The sequence below is a fragment of the Salmo trutta genome, chromosome 18 (genome assembly GCF_901001165.1).
Source record: "Salmo trutta chromosome 18, fSalTru1.1, whole genome shotgun sequence".
Lineage (NCBI taxonomy): Eukaryota > Metazoa > Chordata > Actinopteri > Salmoniformes > Salmonidae > Salmo > Salmo trutta.
In genome coordinates this window covers 43,612,768-43,633,623 of record NC_042974.1, presented here as the reverse complement: position 1 = coordinate 43,633,623, position 20,856 = coordinate 43,612,768, and the positions used below count along the sequence as shown (strand labels likewise).

The following is a 20,856-nucleotide window of genomic DNA, read 5'->3' as shown; positions in this document are numbered from 1 at the left end:
CACTTGGAAGGTATTGGCATGCATTTGAAAATACACAAACACACAGAGTATTTTGAAATTCAAATAAATACTCCTGTATTGAACCCAGGTCCTAGGAGTATTTGAAATAATGTATTTGAAAATACTCAAATGCACAGAAAAGACGTATTTTAAATTACAAATAATCAAATAAACGTGTTTGAACTCTGGTCTGACAAACACACATACAGAAGTGCTTCCCCAGTTTAATGATTTTTTATGTATTGGGAAAGCTGTTGTCATGGCTGCACAATGAAAACAAGTCACACCAGGGGAAATGTTTTCTCTGCTTGGATTGAAGGACTAACACCTTTCACAGAAGAGAGAGGATTGGGTGTGAAGCTTGAAACTGAGGTTGACAGCCAGTCAGAGAAAGGGAGGGTGCACATTGAAAGGAAAGTTGCATCCTCTCCTCCCATTTTCTCTCCGCTCTCTCTCTCTTCCTCCATCTTTCTCCCTCCCTTTCTCTCTCTTCATAATGTTGACTTGAGGAAAATGTATTCCTGTAACACAAAGGGCAGCATCCCAGTGTTTCTCCTCTCCTGTGTGTGTGTGTGTGTGTGTGTGTGTGTGTGTGTGTCTGTCAGGGCTTCCGTTAGGAGAATGTGGTGCCAGACAACGTGACTGGGAAGATTCTAATTTACCAGTCATTTGATAAATTTACCAGACCCAAATCCATTGGGTGCATAGCCATGGTGCTTAGAATGTCAGAAATCACATTTAGATTATGGTAATGCATCTTAACAGAACATGCAACTCATGTAATGAAGCAGCCAATAAAACATCATTTTCAAACATTTGTCAAAATGCAATTAGTGTGAAATCCCCATTCTAAACAGCACACCTGATGGCAGTTCTATATGTGACAGAGATGAACATTTCTGTTTGAAACTTAGAAAAAGGGGGAATCTAAAGATGCAACAACCAGGATAGGTTGCTAATATGACTAGGAATGTACCTTTGGCTTCTGGACAATAAAATAAAGTTGATATGAAAAACAATAGAACATGAGAGAAATGGCATAACTCTGGATTCAATAAGGAAGTTATATAATTACTCCTGTCTATACAGAAATAAGTAAAATCATTCATTATACTTCACCAGAAACCATGACTTAGCTACAGAGGAATCCACGGTCCTTAGCTTCTTTTAAAAAATAGATGTGGATTGCTTAAAATCACAAGCTCGTAGGCCTATGCCTATTTGGGAAGCCCGCAGTTTGGGCAGTGCGCGTGGCAATAGGCCTAGTTGCTTATTGAGTTAGGGCTGTCAGTGAAAAGCATCTAAAATATGTGTGAAGATAATGTGTCTTGAGTATAATTTAAACTGTTGCATCAACAAGAAGGGGAGGGGTGTGTGGCGAAGATATAGACGAGTCTCTCCAGAAGGACTCAGCTGTCTCCCATCAATTCTTGCGCATTCATTGTTTCATTGTGTGAATTGTTTGCCCTTTGATCTTTTTGGATCAATTCCCCATTACATATGTCACCAGTAGTAAATATATTCTTAATCCCCGTCATCTGGATACATTCGTTTCTGTTAATGCCAATGATGTATACAATCCCTGGATTGCTGATGCAATGTATTGACCAATGAGAGGATTGATGCCACCGGTCGGCTATATTGGCACACCTCAGAAAAGTAGTCCTCCATAGGAATGAATGGAATTCTACAGTATTTCAATTAAATGTTTACAGGACAGAATTACATGTCTAAGGATTTCTCTGTTGTAGTGGGGACAGTAATTATACTTTAAGGAAACTGTTTCTATATATTTTCAAATGTTAAATGTTTACATTTAGCTCACATAATATCATTTAAAAGTACGCATTTAGGTGTCTGTAATAGAATAAATGTAAACATTAATAAATGCATTTCCCGAGCTTCCAAAGTATTTTTTTTACAATAGTGGGGGAGTGCCAAGATGGTGGCGCTGTGGCTTCAAAACAGCTCCCCCTGTCAGCCATCTAGTGTATATATAAAAAATTGGTTAATGCATGTATTAATTACAGTTATTTACAGTTCCCATTCTCGGAGTGGAAACGTGGTTTGCAGAGTTCACAATCTGCTACAATTGTGAGAAACAAGTTTTGGTTTATTTCATAACCATAATTTACAAGATTTGTCAATTTTTCCATTGTCTTTTGTTTGGAGTGCTCCATGTAAGCAATGAGGATGTATCTGGTTTCTCTGTCCTGATAATGTTGAGGGAGCGTGTGCGCCTGAGCGAGCAAAGTGTTTTTTTTAACATCCATTGCGAATGATAATACATTAAATAATACATTAAAACTATAGTTCCTCACAGTAAAATCTTAACAATCTCCCCCTCGATAATCACCAATCCTCGGTGTGAAAGAGCAATGGAAATTATAGGCCTGCTGCTGCATTGGCCTATAGGCTATGAGTTCCATGCGCTCATTTCTTTAGCCGCCAATGGATCACGGTGTATCAGTCTGTCCATATGGCAGAGCCTGGTGATCTCGCATTAGTTGAGTTTCAACTTTTAGATTTTTATCATTTTAATCCAGATTTTTATGATTAACCAGGTAACAATGATTTTGCGAAACCAAAACGTTATTATTGAAATGAAACTGTTCCACGAAAATGCACAAATTAAAATCATAATTGGCATGCAGAACGGGAGGATAAATTGTAAGCTTCCCCAAACTGTAAACTCAGGCACCGCCTATGAAGTCTTTTTAAAATAATTGCCTCCACATTTACATGGTCGGATTTTGCCTATAGGCTACTTTGAAGCAAGGTAAAACTTGACTCATAATATGAAATAAAACATTCAGGTTTATTATTATTATTATTATTATTATTATTATTATTATTATTATTAAGCAGAAACAAATTCTCCCAGTCACTTTGGCCAGCAACAGTTTTATTTACCAGCTTTAAAGTGGAACCGACAGCATTTAAAAACATTAAATCTTATTAAAATCTGTTCATAAACACCCCCAGGAAGAATATGACAACCATCTTTTTCTTTTTTTACATTTACTGAGAACTGAACACTTACAGTGGCTTGCAAAAGTATTCACCCCCTGTCACGGTTGTCGTCAGTTAAGGAGGACCAAAACGCAGCAGGTATGTGCAGGCTCATCTTGACTTTTATTAACTACAAAAAATGAACGTACAAAAATAACAAAACACGAACGATCAACAAAAACCAGTCTGGTAAGGCACAAGGCTAAACACAGAACAATCACCCACAAATAACAAACAAACACACCCTAATATATGGGACTCTCAATCAAAGGCAGATAGACAACACCTGCCTTCAACTGAGTCCCAACCCCAATTAACCAAACATAGAAAACGACACACTAGACTCAACATAGAATTCATGAAACTCACCCAGTGCCCAAAACCCCGGAATACTAAATCGAATGCCCTCCTAACTCATACAACACCCAGAACCACATAAAACAAATACCCTCTGCCACGTCCTGACCAAACTACAATACTAATTAACCCTTATACTGGCCAGGACGTGACACCCCCCTTGGCATTTTTCCTATTTTGTTGCATTACAACCTGTAATTTAAATGTATTTTTATTTGGATTTCATGTAATGGACATATACAAAATAGTCCAAATTGGTGAAGTAAAATTAAAAAAATAACTTGTTTAAAAAAATTATAAAAAAAGAAAAACAGAAAAGTGGTGCGTGCATATATATTCACCCCCTTTGCTATGAAGCCCTTAAATAAGATCTGGTGCAACCAATTACCTTCAGAAGTCACATTAGTTAAAGAAAGTTCACCTGTGTGCAATCTAAGTGTCACATAATCTGTCACATGATCTCAGTATATGTTCTGTTCTGAAAGGCCCCAGAGTCTGCAACACCACTAAGCAAGGGGCACCACCAAGCAAGCGGCACCATGAAGACCAAGGAGCTCTCCAAACAGATCAGGGACAAAGTTGTGGAGAAATACAGTTCAGGGTTGGGTTATAAAAAAATATCAGAAACTTTGAAAGTCCCACGGAGCACCATTAAATGCATTATTAAAAAATGGAAAGGATATGGCACCACAACAAACCTGCCAAGAGAGGGCCGCCCACCAAAACTCACGGACCAGGCAAGGAGGGCGTTAATCAGAGAGGCAACAAAGAGACCAAAGATAACCCTGAAGGAGCTGCAAAGCTCCACAGCAGAGATTGGAGTATCTGTCCATAGGACCACTTTAAGCCATACACTCCACAGAGCTGGGCTTTAGGGAAGAGAGGCCAGAAAAAAGCCATTGCTTAAAGAAAATAATAAGCAAACACGTTTGGTGTTCTCCAAAAGGCATGTGGGAGTCTCCCCAAACATATGAAAGAAGGTATTCTGGTCAGATGAGACTAAAATAGAGCTTTTTGTCAATCAAGGAAAATGCAATGTCTGGCGCAAACCCAACACCTCTCATCACTCCGAGAACCTCATCCCCACAGTGAAGCATGGTGGTGGCAGCATCATGCTGTGGGGATGTTTTTCATCGGCAGGGACTGGTAAACTGGTCAGAATTGAAGGAATGATGGATGGCGCTAAATACAGGGAAATTCTTGAGGGAAACCTGTTTCAGTCTTCCATAGATTTGAGACTAGGACAGAGGTTCACCTTCCAGCAAGACAATGACCCTAAGCATACTGCTAAAGCAACGCTCGAGTGGTTTAAGGGGAAACATTTAAATGTCTTGGAATGGCCTAGGCAAATCCCAGACCTCAATCCAATTGAGAATCTGTGGTATTGTCACGGTTGTCGTCGGTGAAGGAGGACCAAAACGCAGCAGGTATGTGCAGGCTCATCTTGACGTTTATTTAACTTCCAAAATGAATACCAAAACAAGAAAATGAACGAACAACCAACAGTCTGGCAAAGCATAAGGCTCAACACAGAACAATCTCCCACAAAATACAAGACAAACACACCCAACTAATATAGGACTTCCAATCAAAGGCAACACCAAACAGCTGCCTTCAATTGGAAGTCTAACCCCAATTAACTCAACATAGAACCACACACACTAGACTAAACATAGAAATACATGAAAACCAAACAGTGCCCCAAAACCCCGGAATACTTATTCAAACACCCTTTTAACAAACACACCACCCTGAACCACATAAAACAAATACCCTCTGCCACGTCCTGACCAAACTACAATACTAATTAACCCTTATACTGGCCAGGACGTGACAGGTATGACTTAAAGATTGCTGTACACCAGCAGAGCTTGAAGAATGGGCAAAAATCCCAGTGGCTAGATGTGCCGAGCTTATAGAGACATACCCCAAGAGACTTGCCGCTGTAATTGCTGCAAAAGGGGGCTCTACAAAGTATTGACTTTGGGGGGTGAATAGTTAAGCACGCTCAAGTTTTCCATTTTTGGTCTTATTTCTTGTTTGTTTCAGAATAAAACATATTTTGCATCTACAAAGTGGTAGGCATGTTGTGTAAATCAAATGATACAAACCCCCCAAAAATCTATTTTAATTCCAGGTTGTAAGGCAACAAAATAGGAAAACTGCCAAGGGGGTGAATACTTTTGCAAGCCATTGTAGATGTGGTCATTTTCACGTTTTTATAAGTTCATAGAATGTTTGGGAATTACGTATAGTAAGGCATTTGTGAAAGTTCTATAGCAATATACAGTGGGAAAGCTGCCATACGTTTGGACAATTAATAGTCACTGCAGTAAATAAAACCAAATAAAAATCTGTCTTCTCTAGGACTGGAGTCTACGCAGACTGGTGCTCCATAGCCAATCAGAGCTACAGTAGGTCTATATGCAAATAAGCCATTTGCCACATGGGCCTGCCTTCATTCACTTTGAACTGGACTGTGTGTTTACAGGCAGTAGCAACAGCGCGACTTTAGACCATTAGAATGCATTCTCCAAAAGCCAGAAAATACACCTTAATGGATTACTGCAAATATGTACTGTAAATATCACGGAAGTCCTCTTACATTTGGGAACTTCACTTTCCTATTGATCAAACAACCATGAATAGGTAGGCTCTCTCCCTCAGTTGCCTATGCACATCAATAAGATCAACAATTAATGCTAGCCAGAGCGAGATGAGCTAAAATCTAATGAGGGAACATTAGATAAACCTTCTCAAACTTTTTAAGCTAGTTGGCCATCAAAATTGCACTGATGAACGATGGGGAATAGTGGCCTGCTCATCCTTCTGCAGCTTGCCTGCTTGTTACATGCTTGTTACAACCCATGTTTTGACAACTGAATGGGAACTTGCCTGCCAGCCCGCCCATTTGATCGATGCCAAATACATTTGATTGACAACTAAGAGATATGCTAACTGTGGATAACAGTTGTTCAAGTTCAGCATAGCTAGCTAGATAGCAAAGTGATTCACATTTCTTGTTAGCTAACCAAATGACACGTGTACTCTAGCTGTAGCCACCGAAAACGATATGAGGGGAAAAAGTCTTGTCACTCACCCACTCCTCCAATGACATGACATGACATCCTCCAAGCAGCTAGCTAGCTAGCTAACGTTAGGCTCTGTGTTTGTAGCTTGCTAAATAAATAGCTAGCTACATAGATTGTTACGCTAGCCCTGGGGTGTCAGTCTCAGTCAGAGCACGGGCAATATTGAAAAAAACACAACGAATTGGCAGGCCAGACATAGCCTCATTGTTTTTACAAAAACATGTGCAACTGTGACCCAAACCGGCCATTGTTTTATTCGAAAAAACATAACCATTTATAATGTCCACGTATGTGCAGAACAGAGCATGTGAGCAGAGTTGAGCGGTTGGAAATCTCGCTTATCGCTCATGGAGCAGTGCTTGCTCGCCATGTGCTTTCCTACAGCTCCGCTAATAAAACGATTTGGAGCAGCAGGAAAAAACTGCTGCTCCAAATTGACCCTATTTATTATTTTGTGTCTACCTGAACCTACCAATTGGTTTTTAAGTATTGAAATCGAACCATATGGATTTAAATGAAAGTATTTGAATAAACATGAAAAGGTGAACGTAAGAAGCGAACATCATTTCAAATAGGCTACATGTCATATTAAACATCATATAAACACTCTAAATAGGTCAGGAGCCAGACAGGTAGTCTAAGAAGAAACGAAAATGAATTATTTTGGCTATATTATTTCATTTATTTCAAGGCTATAACCTACAAAGAAATTCATTGTGATGCATTTGCGAGTAAGACACAATATGCTGATAGGGACATAAAGCCCTCAGCATTTAAACAACATTCCTTTTGTATTACATCGTTATAGTCTATAAATTGCACATGTAGGCTGTGACTTACTTAGAATGAAATACAAATGAAACAAAAAATTACTTATTAGTGCTTTTGAATTCATTTTTTGAATTCATTTTTAGAAACAGGAATTTGGCCAGTCTGTGGCTTCAGGTTCATGCGATGGTGCCTCCACACTTGACGAGCCACTGGGGATGCTGAACACCAGTTTGGCCACTCTTGCCAGGCTGGGCAGAGATGCAGAGTTGTTTTTTTTAACATTTTCTATAGGTAGGCCTAATGGTTTTTAGGCAAAATAACCCAATCAAAACGGAAAGCTCCTTGAACGTGGGAATATGCCAGGCCTATTGTATAGATAATAGAACGAAAATGAACAGTACTTTTAAGAGATCAGATTTTTAGTTTATAAATACACTGCTCAAAAAAATAAAGGGAACACTTAAACAACACAATGTAACTCCAAGTCAATCACACTTCTGTGAAATCAAACTGTCCACTTAGGAAGCAACACTGATTGACAATACATTTCACATGCTGTTGTGCAAATGGAATAGACAACAGGTGGAAATTATAGGCAATTACTAAGACACCCCCAATAAAGGAGTGGTTCTGCAGGTGGGGACCACAGACCACTTCTCAGTTCCTATGCTTCCTGGCTGATGTTTTGGTCACTTTTGAATGCTGGCGGTGCTTTCACTCTAGTGGTAGCATGAGACGGAGTCTACAACCTACACAAGTGTCTCAGGTAGTGCAGCTCATCCAGGATGGCACATCAATGCGAGCTGTGGCAAGAAGGTTTGCTGTGTCTGTCAGCATAGTGTCCAGAGCATGGAGGCGCTACCAGGAGACAGGCCAGTACATCAGGAGATGTGGAGGAGGCCGTAGGAGGGCAACAACCCAGCAGCAGGACCGCTACCTCCGCCTTTGTGCAAGGAGGAGCAGGAGGAGCACTGCCAGAGCCCTGCAAAATGACCTCCAGCAGGCCACAAATGTGCATGTGTCTGCTCAAACGGTCAGAAACAGACTCCATGAGGGTGGTATGAGGGCCCGACGTCCACAGGTGGGGGTTGTGCTTACAGCCCAACACCGTGCAGGACGTTTGGCATTTGCCAGAGAACACCAAGATTGGCAAATTCGCCACTAGCGCCCTGTGCTCTTCACAGATGAAAGCAGGTTCACACTGAGCACGTGACAGACGTGACAGAGTCTGGAGACGCCATGGAGAACGTTCTGCTGCCTGCAACATCCTCCAGCATGACCGGTTTGGCGGTGGGTCAGTCATGGTGTGGGGTGACATTTCTTTGGGGGGCCGCACAGCCCTCCATGTGCTCGCCAGAGGTAGCCTGACTGCCATTAGGTACCGAGATGAGATCCTCAGACCCCTTGTGAGACCATATGCTGGTGCGGTTGGCCCTGGGTTCCTCCTAATGCAAGACAATGCTAGACCTCATGTGGCTGGAGTGTGTCAGCAGTTCCTGCAAGAGGAAGGCATTGATGCTATGGACTGTCCCGCCCGTTCCCCAGACCTGAATCCAATTGAGCACATCTGGGACATCACGTCTCGCTCCATCCACCAACGCCACATTGCACCACAGACTGTCCAGGAGTTGGCGGATGCTTTAGTCCAGGTCTGGGAGGAGATCCCTCAGGAGACCATCCGCCACCTCATCAGGAGCATGCCCAGGCGTTGTAGGGAGGTCATACAGGCACGTGGAGGCCACACACACTACTGAGCCTCATTTTGACTTGTTTTAAGGACATTACATCAAAGTTGGATCAGCCTGTAGTGTGGTTTTCCACTTTAATTTTGAGTGTGACTCCAAATCCAGACCTCCATGGGTTGATAAATTGGATTTCCATTGATTATTTTTGTGTGATTTTGTTGTCAGCACATTCAACTATGTAAAATAAAGGGAACACTAAAATAACACATCCTAGATCTGAATGAATGAAATAATCTTATTAAATACTTTTTGTATTTAATAAGATTATTTCATTCATTCAGATCTAGGATGTGTTATTTTAGTGTTCCCTTTATTTTTTTGAGCAATATACTTTGCTACAATGACACACTTAGTTATCTACCCACCTCGTTCCTTTCTTTTAACATGTGCACGTAGCATGCTTTTGGGATACGTGTCTTTTCATATTCCACAATGGTTATTTATTTGTGAACACTAAATCACCACACTCCCTCTCTTGCTCTTGGTCCTTATCTTTGTAAGTCACCTTGATTTAGCACCTGTGTGTTTCTTTATGGAAATATTTAGGGAACTTCTTGACAGTAGCTAAAGCAAGGGGCTATAGCAGCACACAAGTAGATTACAAATGCATGCTGGGCCGGGCATGCCCTGAGCTCGTGAAGTGACCGCTACAGGAGCGAAAAAGGTCGAGGCTGGATCTCGCTTCAGTCAAATTGGGCTCAGCTCTTCAGTCCGCTCTAGCTCCTCTCTGCTCACATACTCTGGTGCATAGGGTGTTGTGTATTTTAACATATTAAAACAAAAGAGATCAATAATATTTGTCCAGCATTTGCTGCTATGTTTGCAGATGTGCATAATATGCTGCGATCCTAATTAAAAAGTATTTAATAACTCCAAATAACAAAACGTAGCTATAAGTTGTTGTAACATTTACACTTAAAACGTATTTTTCATTTTTTTTGCACTGCATGGATCACCGGTGCATTTCCATGACATAGACCAACCAGGTGACTCCAGGTGAAAGCTATGATCCCTTATTGATGTCACCTGTTAAATCCACTTCAATGGCAAGACAAAAGATTAAAGTGCCTTTGAATGGGGTATGGTAGTAGATGCCAGGCGCACCGGTTTGAGTGTGTCAAGAACTGCAACGCTGCTGGGTTTTTCATGCTCAATAGTTTCCCATGTGTATCAAGAATGGTCCACCACCCAGAGGACATCCAGCCAATTTGACACACCTGTGGGAAGCATTGGGAGTCAACATGGGCCAGCATCCCTGTGGAACGCCTTCGACACCTTGTAGAGTGTATACTAAGAATGATACACTACATGACCAAAAGTATGTGGACAGGTGCTTGTTGAACATCTCATTCCAAAATCGTGGGCATTAATATGGATTTGTCCCCCCCTTTGCTGCTATAACAACCTCCACTGTTCTGAGAAGGCTTTCCACTAGATGTTGGAACATTGCTGTGGGGACTTGCTTCCATTCAGCCACAAGAGCATTGAGGTGAGGCACTGATGCTGGGCGATTAGGCCTGGCTCGCAGTCGGCGTTCCAATTCCAACCAAAGGTTTTCGATGGGGTTGAGGTCAGGGCTCTGTGCAGGCCAGTCAAGTTGTTCCACACCGATCTCGACAAACAATTTCTGTATGGACCTCGCTTTGTGCATGGGGGCATTGTCATGCTGAAACAGGAAAAGGCCTTTCCCAAACTGTTGCCACAAAGTTGGAATCACAGAATCGTATAGAATGTAATGCTGTAGCATTAATATTTCCCTTCACTGGAACTAAGGGGCCTAGCCCGAACCATGAAAAACAGCACCAGACCATTTTTCATCCTCCAACAAACTTTAGAGTTGGCAATATGCATTCGTCCTTGGGACTGACAGATGGTGAAGCATGATTCATCACTCTTGAGAACGAGTTTCCACTGCTCCAGAGTCCAATGGCAGCAAGCTTTACACCACTCCAGCTGACGCTTGGCATTGCGCCTGGTGATCTTAGGCTTGTGTGCATCTACTCGCCCATGGAAACCCATTTCATGAAGTTGACATTGCTTCCAGAGACAGTTTGGAACTTGGTAGTGAGTGTTTCAACCGAGGACAGGCGTTCTTTGGGCACTACGCACTGCAGCACTTGGCGGTCCCATTTTGGGAGCTTGTGTGGCCTACCACTTCGTGGCTGAGCCGTTGTTGCTCCTAGACTTTTCCACATCACAATAACAGCCCTTACAGTTGACCGGGGCAGCTCTAGCAGGGCAGAAATTTGACAAACTGACTTGTTGGACAGGTGGATCCTATGACAGTGCTACATTGAAAGTCACTGATCTCTTCAGTTTATTTTTTCATTTTTAATTTATTTAACCTTTATTTAACTAGGCAAGTCAGTTAAGAACAAATTCTTATTTACAATGACAGCCTAGGAACCGTGGGTTAACTTCCTTGTTCAGGGGCAGAACGACAGATTTTTACCTTGTCAGCTCAGTAAGGCCATTCTAGTGCCAGTGTTTGTCTATGGAGATTGCATGGCCATGTTCTCGATTTTATACACCTGCCAGCAACGGATATGGCTGAAATTGGAGAGTCTACTAATATGAAGGGGTGTCCACATACTTTTGTATATAGGGACATGGTTTTATGTGATTCCAGAGACTGCTCTCTGTCTGCCGGCCTGTCAGGTGTCCCCTTCCTCTGATGAATGGTTGTAATATGCTCCACATCACAAGAAGGGACACATTCCTTAATGGCTCTGCTTTTCATAACGCCTATGAGGAGAGGGAAGGTAAGGGTGGGAGGGGGTGGGGATGGAGGGGGAGAAAGTGGGGGAGGAAGAGGAAGGGGGATAGGGATTGAGAGAGAGGTAATAAGAGAGAGGGAAAATAAGGAAAAAATAAAGAAAGTAAACGAGAGAGGGAAAGAGAGAGGAAGGGAGATTGTTAATGAATAATTGAAACATGTTCCCTTTTGTCTGTCTAGCCATTCAAGTCAGTAAACAACAAAACAATAGCCTCATTTGAATAATTTCACAAATGGTGTGGCGAGGTGGCAGTTGCTGTCACGGCTTGCTCTGCCTGCATGGTCAGAGGAGAGGGAGAAAGACAGAGAGAACGAGAGAGCGATAGAGAGAAAGACAGAGTGGGAATGAGAGAGGGAACGATAGAGAGCGAGTAAGAGAAACAAAGACAGAGATGGGATGTTAACTGCTTAATTAACTCAGGAACCACACCTGTGTGGAAGAACCTGCTTTAAATATACTTTGTATCCTTTTAGTGTTTCTTTTATTTTGGCAGTTACCAGTATGTTAGACATTGTGATATACTGCATCCAGTTTGCTGAGTAAAGTGTTTGGATGCTATTTTGTAAATGACATCGCCAAAGTCAAGGATCGGTAGGATAGTCAGTTTTACGAGGGTATGTTTGGCAGTATGAGTGAAGGATGCTTTGTCGTGAAATAGGAAGCAGATTCTAGATTTAATTTTGGATTGGAGATGCTTAATGTGAGTCTGGAAGGAGAGTTTATAGTCTAACCAGACACCTAGGTATTTGTATTTGTCCACATATTCTAAGTCAGAACCGTCCAGAGTAGTGATGCTGGATGGGCAGGCAGGTGCTGGTAGTGATCGGTTGAAGAGCATGCATTTAGTTTTACTTGCATTTAAGGGCAGTTGAAGGCCACGGAAGGAGAGTTGTATGGCATTGAAGCTCGTCTAGAGGTTAGTTAAACCTGTTGAGGACAGACGTTCCGCTAGCGGAACTCCTCGCCAAATATCCAATGGTAGAGCATGGCGCGAAATACAAAAACCTTAAAAATGCTATAATTTCAATTTCTCAAACATATGACTATTTTACACCATTTGAAATATAAGACTCTCGTTAATCCAACCACATTGTCCGATTTCAAAAAGGCTTTACAGCGAAAGCAAAACATTAGATTATGTCAGGAGAGTACCCAGCCAAAAATAGTTACACAGCCATTTTCAAAGCAAGCATATATGTCACAAAAACCAAAACCACAGCTAAATGCAGCACTAACCTTTGATGATCTTCATCAGATGACACTCCTAGGACATTATGTTATACAATACATGCATATTTTGTTCAATCAAGTTCATATTTATATCAAAAACCAGCTTTTTACATTAGCATGTGATGTTCAGAACGAGCATACCCACCGAAAACTTCCGGTGAATTTACTAAATTACTCATGATAAATGTTGACAAAATACATAACAAGTGTTTTAAGAATTATAGATACAGAACTCCTTTATGCAAACGCTATCTCAGATTTTAAAGTAGCTTTGCGGTGAAAGCACATTTTGCAATATTCTGAGTACATAGCTCGGCGATCAAGGCTAGCTATTCAGACCCGCCAACGTCGGGGCAGCCTAAACTCAGAATTACTATTAGAAAAATTGGATTACCTTTGCTGTTCTTCGTCAGAATGCACTCCCAGGACTTCTACTTCAACAACAAATGTTGTTTTGGTTCCAAATAATCCATAGTTATATCCAAATACCTCCGTTTTGTTCGTGCGTTCAGGTCACTATCCGAAGGGTAACGCGTGAGCGCATTTCGTGACAAAAAATGTCCAAATATTCCATTACTGTACTTAGAAGCATGTCAAACACTGTTTAAAATCCATTTTTAGGCAATTTTTCTCGTAAAATAGCGATAATTTTCCAACCGGGCAGCGTTGTATTTATTCAAAGAGTGAAAGGAAAAAAATGGTGAGGTCTCGTGAACGTGCACTGTCCCCAAGCAGTCCACTTACAAACTCTGCTGCTGTACTTTGCCCAGAGACAGGAGACACGTCATTCCGCTTTCTAAAGGCTTTAGAGAGCCAATGGAAGCCTTAGAAAGTGTCACGTAACAGCACAGATGCTGTCATTTCAATAGAGATGCAACAGAATGACTACAAATTGTCAGACAGGCCACTTCCTGCCTGGAATCTTCTCAGGTTTTGGCCTGCCAAATGAGTTCTGTTATACTCACAGACACCATTCAAACAGTTTTAGAAACTTTAGGGTGTTTTCTATCCACATCAAACAATTATATGCATATTCTAGTTTCTGGGCAAGAGTAGTAACCAGATTAAATCGGGTATGTTTTTTATCTGTCCGTGAAAATACTGCCCCCTATCCACAACAGGTTAATTAACACAGTGTCCAAATAAGGGTCAGAAGTAGACAGAATGGTATTGTCTGTGTAGAGGTGGATCAGAGAATCACCAGCAGCAAGAGCTACATCATTGATGTATATAGAGAAAAGAGTTGGCCCGAGAATTGAACCCTGTGGCACCCCCATAGAGACTGCCAGAGGTCCGGACAACAGGCCCTTTGATTTGACACACTGAACTCTGTCTGAGAAGTAGTTGGTGAACCAGGCGAGGCAGTCATTTGAGAAACCAAGGCTGTTGAGTTTGCCAATAAGAATGTGGTGATTGACAGAGTCGAAAGCCTTGGCCAGGTCTATGAATACAGCTGCACAGTATTGTCTCTTATCGATGGAGGTTATGATATTGTTTAGGACCTTGAGCGTGGCTGAGGTGCACCCATGACCAGCTCGGAAACCAGATTGCATAGTCGAGAAGGTATGGTGGGATTCGAAATGGTCGGTGATCTGCTTGTTAACTTGGCTTTCGAAGACCTTAGAAAGGCAGGGTAGGATAGATATAGGTCTGTAGCAGTTTGGGTCTAGAGTGTCTCCCCCTTTGAAGAGGGGGATGACCGCGGCAGCTTTCCAATTTTTAGGGATCTCAGACGATACGAAAGAGAGGTTGAACAGGCTAGTAATAGGGGTTGCAACAATTCCGGCTGATCCTTTTAGAAAGAGAGGGTCCAGATTGTCTAGCCCTGCTGATTTGTAAGGGTCCAGATTTTGCAGCTCTTTCAGAACATCAGCTATCTGGATTTGGGTGAAGGAGAAATGAGGAGGCTTGGGAAAGTTGCTGTGGGGGGTGCAGGGCTGTTGACCAGGGTAGGGGTGGCCAGGTGGAAAGCATGGCCAGCCGTAGAAAAATGCTTATTGAAATTCTCAATTATAGTGGACTTATCGGTGGTAACATTGTTTCCTAGCCTCAGTGCAGTGGGCAGTTGGGAGGAGGTGCTCTTATTCTCCATGGACTTTACAGTGTCCCAGAACTTTTTGGAGTATATGCTGCAGGATGCAAATTTCTGTTTGAAAAGCTAGCCTTTGCTTTCCTAACTGCCTGAGTATATTGGTTCCTAACTTCCCTGAAAAGTTGCATGTCGCGGGGGCTATTCGATGCTATTGCAGTACACCACAGGATGTTTTTGTGCTGGTCAAGGGCAGTCAGGTCTGGAGTGAGCCACGGGCTATATCTGTTCCTGGTTCTACATTTTTTGAATGGGGCATGCTTATTGTGAGGAAATCACTTTTAAAGAATAACCAGGCATTTTCTACTGACGGAATGAGGTCAATATCCTTCCAGGATACCCGGGCCAGGTCGATTAGAAATGCCTGCTCGCTGAAGTGTTTTAGGGAGCGTTTGACAGTGATGAGGGGTGGTCGTTTGACCGCAGACCCATTATGGACGCAAGCAATGAGGCAGTGATCGCTGAGATCCTGGTTGAAGACAGCAGAGGTGTATTTGGAGGGCAGGTTGGTTAGGATGATATCTATGAGGGTGCCTGTGTTTACGGATTTGGGGTTGTACCTGGTAGTTTCATTAATAATTTTTGTGAGATTGAGGACATCAAGCTTAGATTGTAGGATGGCCGGGGTGTTAAGCATGTTCCAGTTTAGGTCACCTAACAGCACGAGCTCTGAAGATAGATCGGGGGCAATCAATTCACATATGGTGTCCAGGGCACAGCTGGGGGCAGAAGGGGATCTATAGCAAGCGGCAACGGTGAGAGGCTTGTTTCTGGAAAGGTGGATTTTAAAAGTATACGTTCAAATTGTTTGGGCACAGACCTGGATAGTAAGACAGAACTCTACAGTAGATTGCAACTCCGCCCCCTTTGGCAGTTCTATCTTGTCGGAAAATGTTATAGTTAGGGATGGAAATTTCAGGGGTTTTGGTGGCCTTCTTGAGCCAGGATTCAGACACGACTAGGACATCCGGGTTGGCAGAGTGTGCTAAAGCAGTGAATACAACAAACTTAGGGAGGAGGCTTCTTATGTTAACATGCATGAAACCAAGGCTTTTACAGTTACAGAAGTCAACAAATGAGAGCGCCTGGGGAATGGGAGTGGAGCTAGGCACTGCAGGGCCTGGGTTAACCTCTACATCACCTAAGGAACAGAGGAGGAGTAGGATAAGGGTACGGCTAAAGGCTATAAGAACTGGTCATCTAGTACGTTCGGAACAGAGAGTAGAAGGAGCAGGTTTCTGGGCGCGATAGAATAGTTTCAATGCATAATGTACAGACAAAGGTATGGTAGGATGTGAATACAGTGGAGGTAAACCTAGGCATTAAGTGATGATGAGAGAGGTATTGTCTCTAGAGACATCAATTAAACCAGGAGAGGTCACTGCATGTGTGGGAGATGGGACAGGAGGGTTAGCTGAGGCATATTGAGCATGGCTGGAGGCTCTACAATGAAATAAGACAATAATAACTAACCAAAACAACAATGGACAAGGCATATTGACATTAGGGAGAGGCATGCGTAGCCGAGTGATCATAGGGTTCAGTGAGTAGCTGGGTGGCTGGAGACACGGCGATTCCAACGCTAGTGGGCCGGGGCTGGTAGGCTAGCAGAGGGCCTTAGAGGGACGTCGTGACGGAAGAAGTCTGTTGTAGCCCCCTTGTGCGGTTACGTCGGCAGACCAGTTGTGATGGATCAGCAGGGGTCCGTGTAGTAAAAAGGCTCCAGGCCAATTGGCAAAATAGGTATAGTAGCCCAAGAAATTGGCTGATGGACCTCTTCAGCCAACAGTCCAGTATGTTCTAGACAGCTAGCGGGCCGCTGCTAGCAGGCTAGCAGATGGGCATTCAGGGGACGTCGCGACGGAGGAGCCTGTTGAAAAACCCCCTCGGGCGGATTACGTTGGTAGTCTAGTCGTGATGGATCGGTGGGGCTCCGTATCGGCAATAAAAGGGGTCCAGGACAACTGGCAAAATAGGTATTTTAGCCAAAGGAGTGGCTGATGGACCTCTTCAGCTAGTCTAATTGGTGCTTGCTTCGGGACAGAGATGTTAGCCAGGAGATGCCAGTCGGATAGCAGCTAGCTAGCTGCGAGGATCCAGGTGAAGAGGTTTTGAGCTTGCGGTAGGATTCCGAAGATATGGAGAAAAAGAAGTCAGATAAGCTCTGGGATTAATCGTGCTGTGCAGACAGGCAGGAGTTGTCATGGCTAAAGGTTAGCAGTGTCTAGCTGACTACTAGCTAGTAGCTAGTTAGCTGGCTAGCTTCTGTTGGGGGTTCCGGTTCTAAAGTAAAGAAAATAGCAGATCCATACCACATTGGGTGAGGCGGGTTGCAGGAGAGTATGTTTAAATTGGGGTTAAGAAAATATATGCGAAGAAAAAGTTATAAAAAGATATATATATAAAGATATATACACGGAACACAACAAGACGAAGATGTGTATGTGTGTGTCAATGCAGACCACAACTTTACTAGTATAGTCAGATACTTGACTGCTTATATACCAGGGTCACAGTCCATTGACACCCTGTCGACAGAGCACAGATTTACACACGTACACACATCACACACCACACCACACACACTACACACACAGAGATACCAGAGAGGGAGTTATTCCCTGCTTTCTGACCCATCTACAGTAACAGTCAAAGGTTTGGACACACCTACTCATTCCTGGGTTTTTCTTTATTTGTACTATTTTCTACATTGTAGAATAATAGTGAAGACATCAACACTATGAAATAACACACATGGAATCATGTAGTAACCAAATAAAAGTGTTAAACAAATCAAAATATATTTTATATTTGAGATTCTTCAAAGTAGCCACCCTTTGCCTTGATGACAGCTTTGCACACTCTTGGCATTCTCTCAACCAGCTTCATGAGGTAGTCAGTCACCTGGAATGCATTTCAATTAACAGGTGTGCCTTGTTAAAAGTTCATTTATGGAATTTATTTCCTTCTAAATGTGTTTGAGCCAATCAGTTGTGTTGTAACAAGGTAGGGGTGGTATACAGAAGATAGTCCTATTTGGTAAAAGACCAAGTCTATATTATGGCAATAACAGCTCAAATAAGCAAAGAGAAACAACAGTCCATCATTACTTTAAGACATGAAGGTCAGTCAATCCGGAAAATGTCAAGAACTTTGAAAGTTTCTTCAACTGCAGTCGCAGAAACCATCAAGCGCTATGATGAAACTGGCTCTCATGAGGAGCACCACAGGAAAGGAAGACCCAAGACTCTACCTCTGCTGTGGAGGATCAGTTCATTAGAGATACCAGCCTCAGAAATTGCAGCCCAAATAAATGCTTCACAGAGTTCAACATCAACTGTTCAGAGGAGACTGCGTGAATCAGGCCTTCATGGTCGAATTGCTGCAAAGAAACCACTACTAAAGGACACCAATAATAAGAAGAGACTTGCTTGGGACAAGAAACACAGCAATTGGCATTAGACCGGTGGAAGTCTGTCCTTTGGTATGATGAGTCCAAATTTGAGATTTTTGGTTCCAACCGCCGTGTCTTTGTGAGATACAGAGTAGGTGAACGGATGATCTCCGTTTGTGTGGTTCCCACCATGAAGCATGGAGGAGGAGGTGTGATGGTGTGGGGGTGCTTTGCTGGTGACACTTTCAGTGATTTATTTATAATTCAAGGCACACTTAACCAGCATGGCTACCACAGCATTCTGCAGCAATACGCCATCCCATCTGGTTTGCGCTTAGTGGAACTATCATTTTTCAACAGGACAATCACCCAACACACCTCCAGGCTGTGTAAGGGCTATTTGACCAAGACGGAGAGTGATGGAGTGATGCATCAGATGACCTGGCGTCCACAATCACCTGACCTCAACCTAATTGAAATGGTTGGGATGAGTTGGACCGCAGAGTGAAGGATAAGCAGCCAACAAGTGCTCAGCATATGTGGGAACTCCTTCAGGAGTTCTACTGGTCGATTGTCCATTGCACGTGTTTCTTGTCCCAAGCAAGTCTCTGCTTCTTATTGGTGTCCTTTAGTAGTGTTTTCTTTGCAGCAATTAGTTGAGAGAATGCCAAGAGTGTGAAAAGCTGTCATCAAGGGTGGCTACTTTGAAGAATCTCAAATATAAAATATATTTTGATTTGTTAAAAAAAAAATGGTTACTACATGATTCCATATGTGTTACTTCATAGTGTTGATGTCTTCACTATTATTCTACAATGTAGAAAATAGTACAAATAAAGAAAAACTCTTGAATGAGTAGGTGTGTCAAACTTTTGACTGGTACTGTATGTATGTGTATGTGTGTGTGGGAGGGGGACTGAGCAGCCTTATTTAGAAGCCACACTGCTCACCCCAGCTGTGTAGAGGTCTAGAAAAGGTGTCAAAAAAATTGCATGGATAGACTACCGCACGCACCTATCTAGTGTTCCACTCAGCTGTCGAGAAATGCAAAAGAAGATAATTTCCCTGGACCCTGAAATTCAAAACCGGATCAAACTAGCCTCCGCTGCCTTCAGAAACCTCAGACGCAGGGTCTTCAAAACAGGGATCTCCACCTCCACACCAAAGTGGCCATATATCAAGCCGTCTGCATCCCCACACTTCTTTACAGCTGTGAAGCCTGGGTCACCTATTGTCGCCACATCAAGCAACTCGAGCGATTCCACATAGGATGCCTGCAATGCATCCTGGGAATCACCTGGTGCGACTGTCTGCCCCATACGGAAATACTTTTTAAGACCAACTGCAGGAGCATGGAGGCCATGGTCACTCGACACAAACTGCGCTGGCTCGACCATGTCATTAGAATGTCTCTGTAGCACCTGCCCCGGAAGATCCTGTATGGCCAGTTACACATTGGCCGGCGATCTGCAGGGGGACAGATGAAGCACTACAAGGACCTGCTGAAAACAGTGCTGAAGAAGTGCAACATCAACCCCACAGACCTGGAGGACGCTGCTGCCGACCGTTCCACCTGGTGGCAGCTCTGCCAGAGCGGTGTACAGAGGTGGGAGGAGGAGAGGAGCACAAAGAGACAGCAAAAACAGCTCAGGAAACATACAACCCTGCCTGCCCCCACTAACACAGACTGAGACATACAACCCTCTCTGTTCCCGCCAACACAGACTGAGACATACAACCCTGCCTGCCCCCGCCAACACAGACTGAGACATACAACCCTGCCTGCCCCCGCCAACACAGACTGAGACATACAACCCTGCCTGCCCCCGCCAACACAGACTGAGACATACAACCCTCTCTGTTCCCGCCAACACAGACTGAGACATACAACCCTGCCTGCCCCCGCCAACACAGACTGAGACATACAACCCTGCCTGCCCCCGCCAACACAGACTGAGACATACAACCCTGCCTGCTCCCGCCAACACAGACTGACACATACAACCCTGCCTGACCCACTAACACAGACTGGGACATACAACCCTGCCTGCCCCCACTAACACAGACTGAGACATACAACCCTGCCTGCCCCCGCCAACACAGACTGATACATACAACCCTCTCTGCCCCCGCCAACACAGACTGAGACATACAACCCTGCCTGCCCCCGCCAACACAGACTGAGACATACAACCCTGCCTGCCCCCGCCAACACAGACTGAGACATACAACCCTGCCTGCCCCCGCCAACACAGACTGAGACATACAACCCTCTCTGTTCCCGCTAACACAGACTGAGACATAGAACAACCATGCCTACCCCCGCTAACCAGAGAGTAAGTGTGTGTGTGTGTGTGTGTGTGTGTGTGTGTGTGTGTGTGTGTGTGTG

The 20,856-nt window shown here is 43.4% G+C and overlaps 1 protein-coding gene across 4 annotated transcripts in view; it reads left to right on the top strand.

Moving 5' to 3' along the window:
* The window catches only part of LOC115153340 (zinc finger MIZ domain-containing protein 1), a 196,875-nt gene that overhangs the window by 63,100 nt on the left and 112,919 nt on the right, over nucleotides 1–20,856 (top strand). The gene's annotated exons all lie outside the window — the stretch shown is intronic.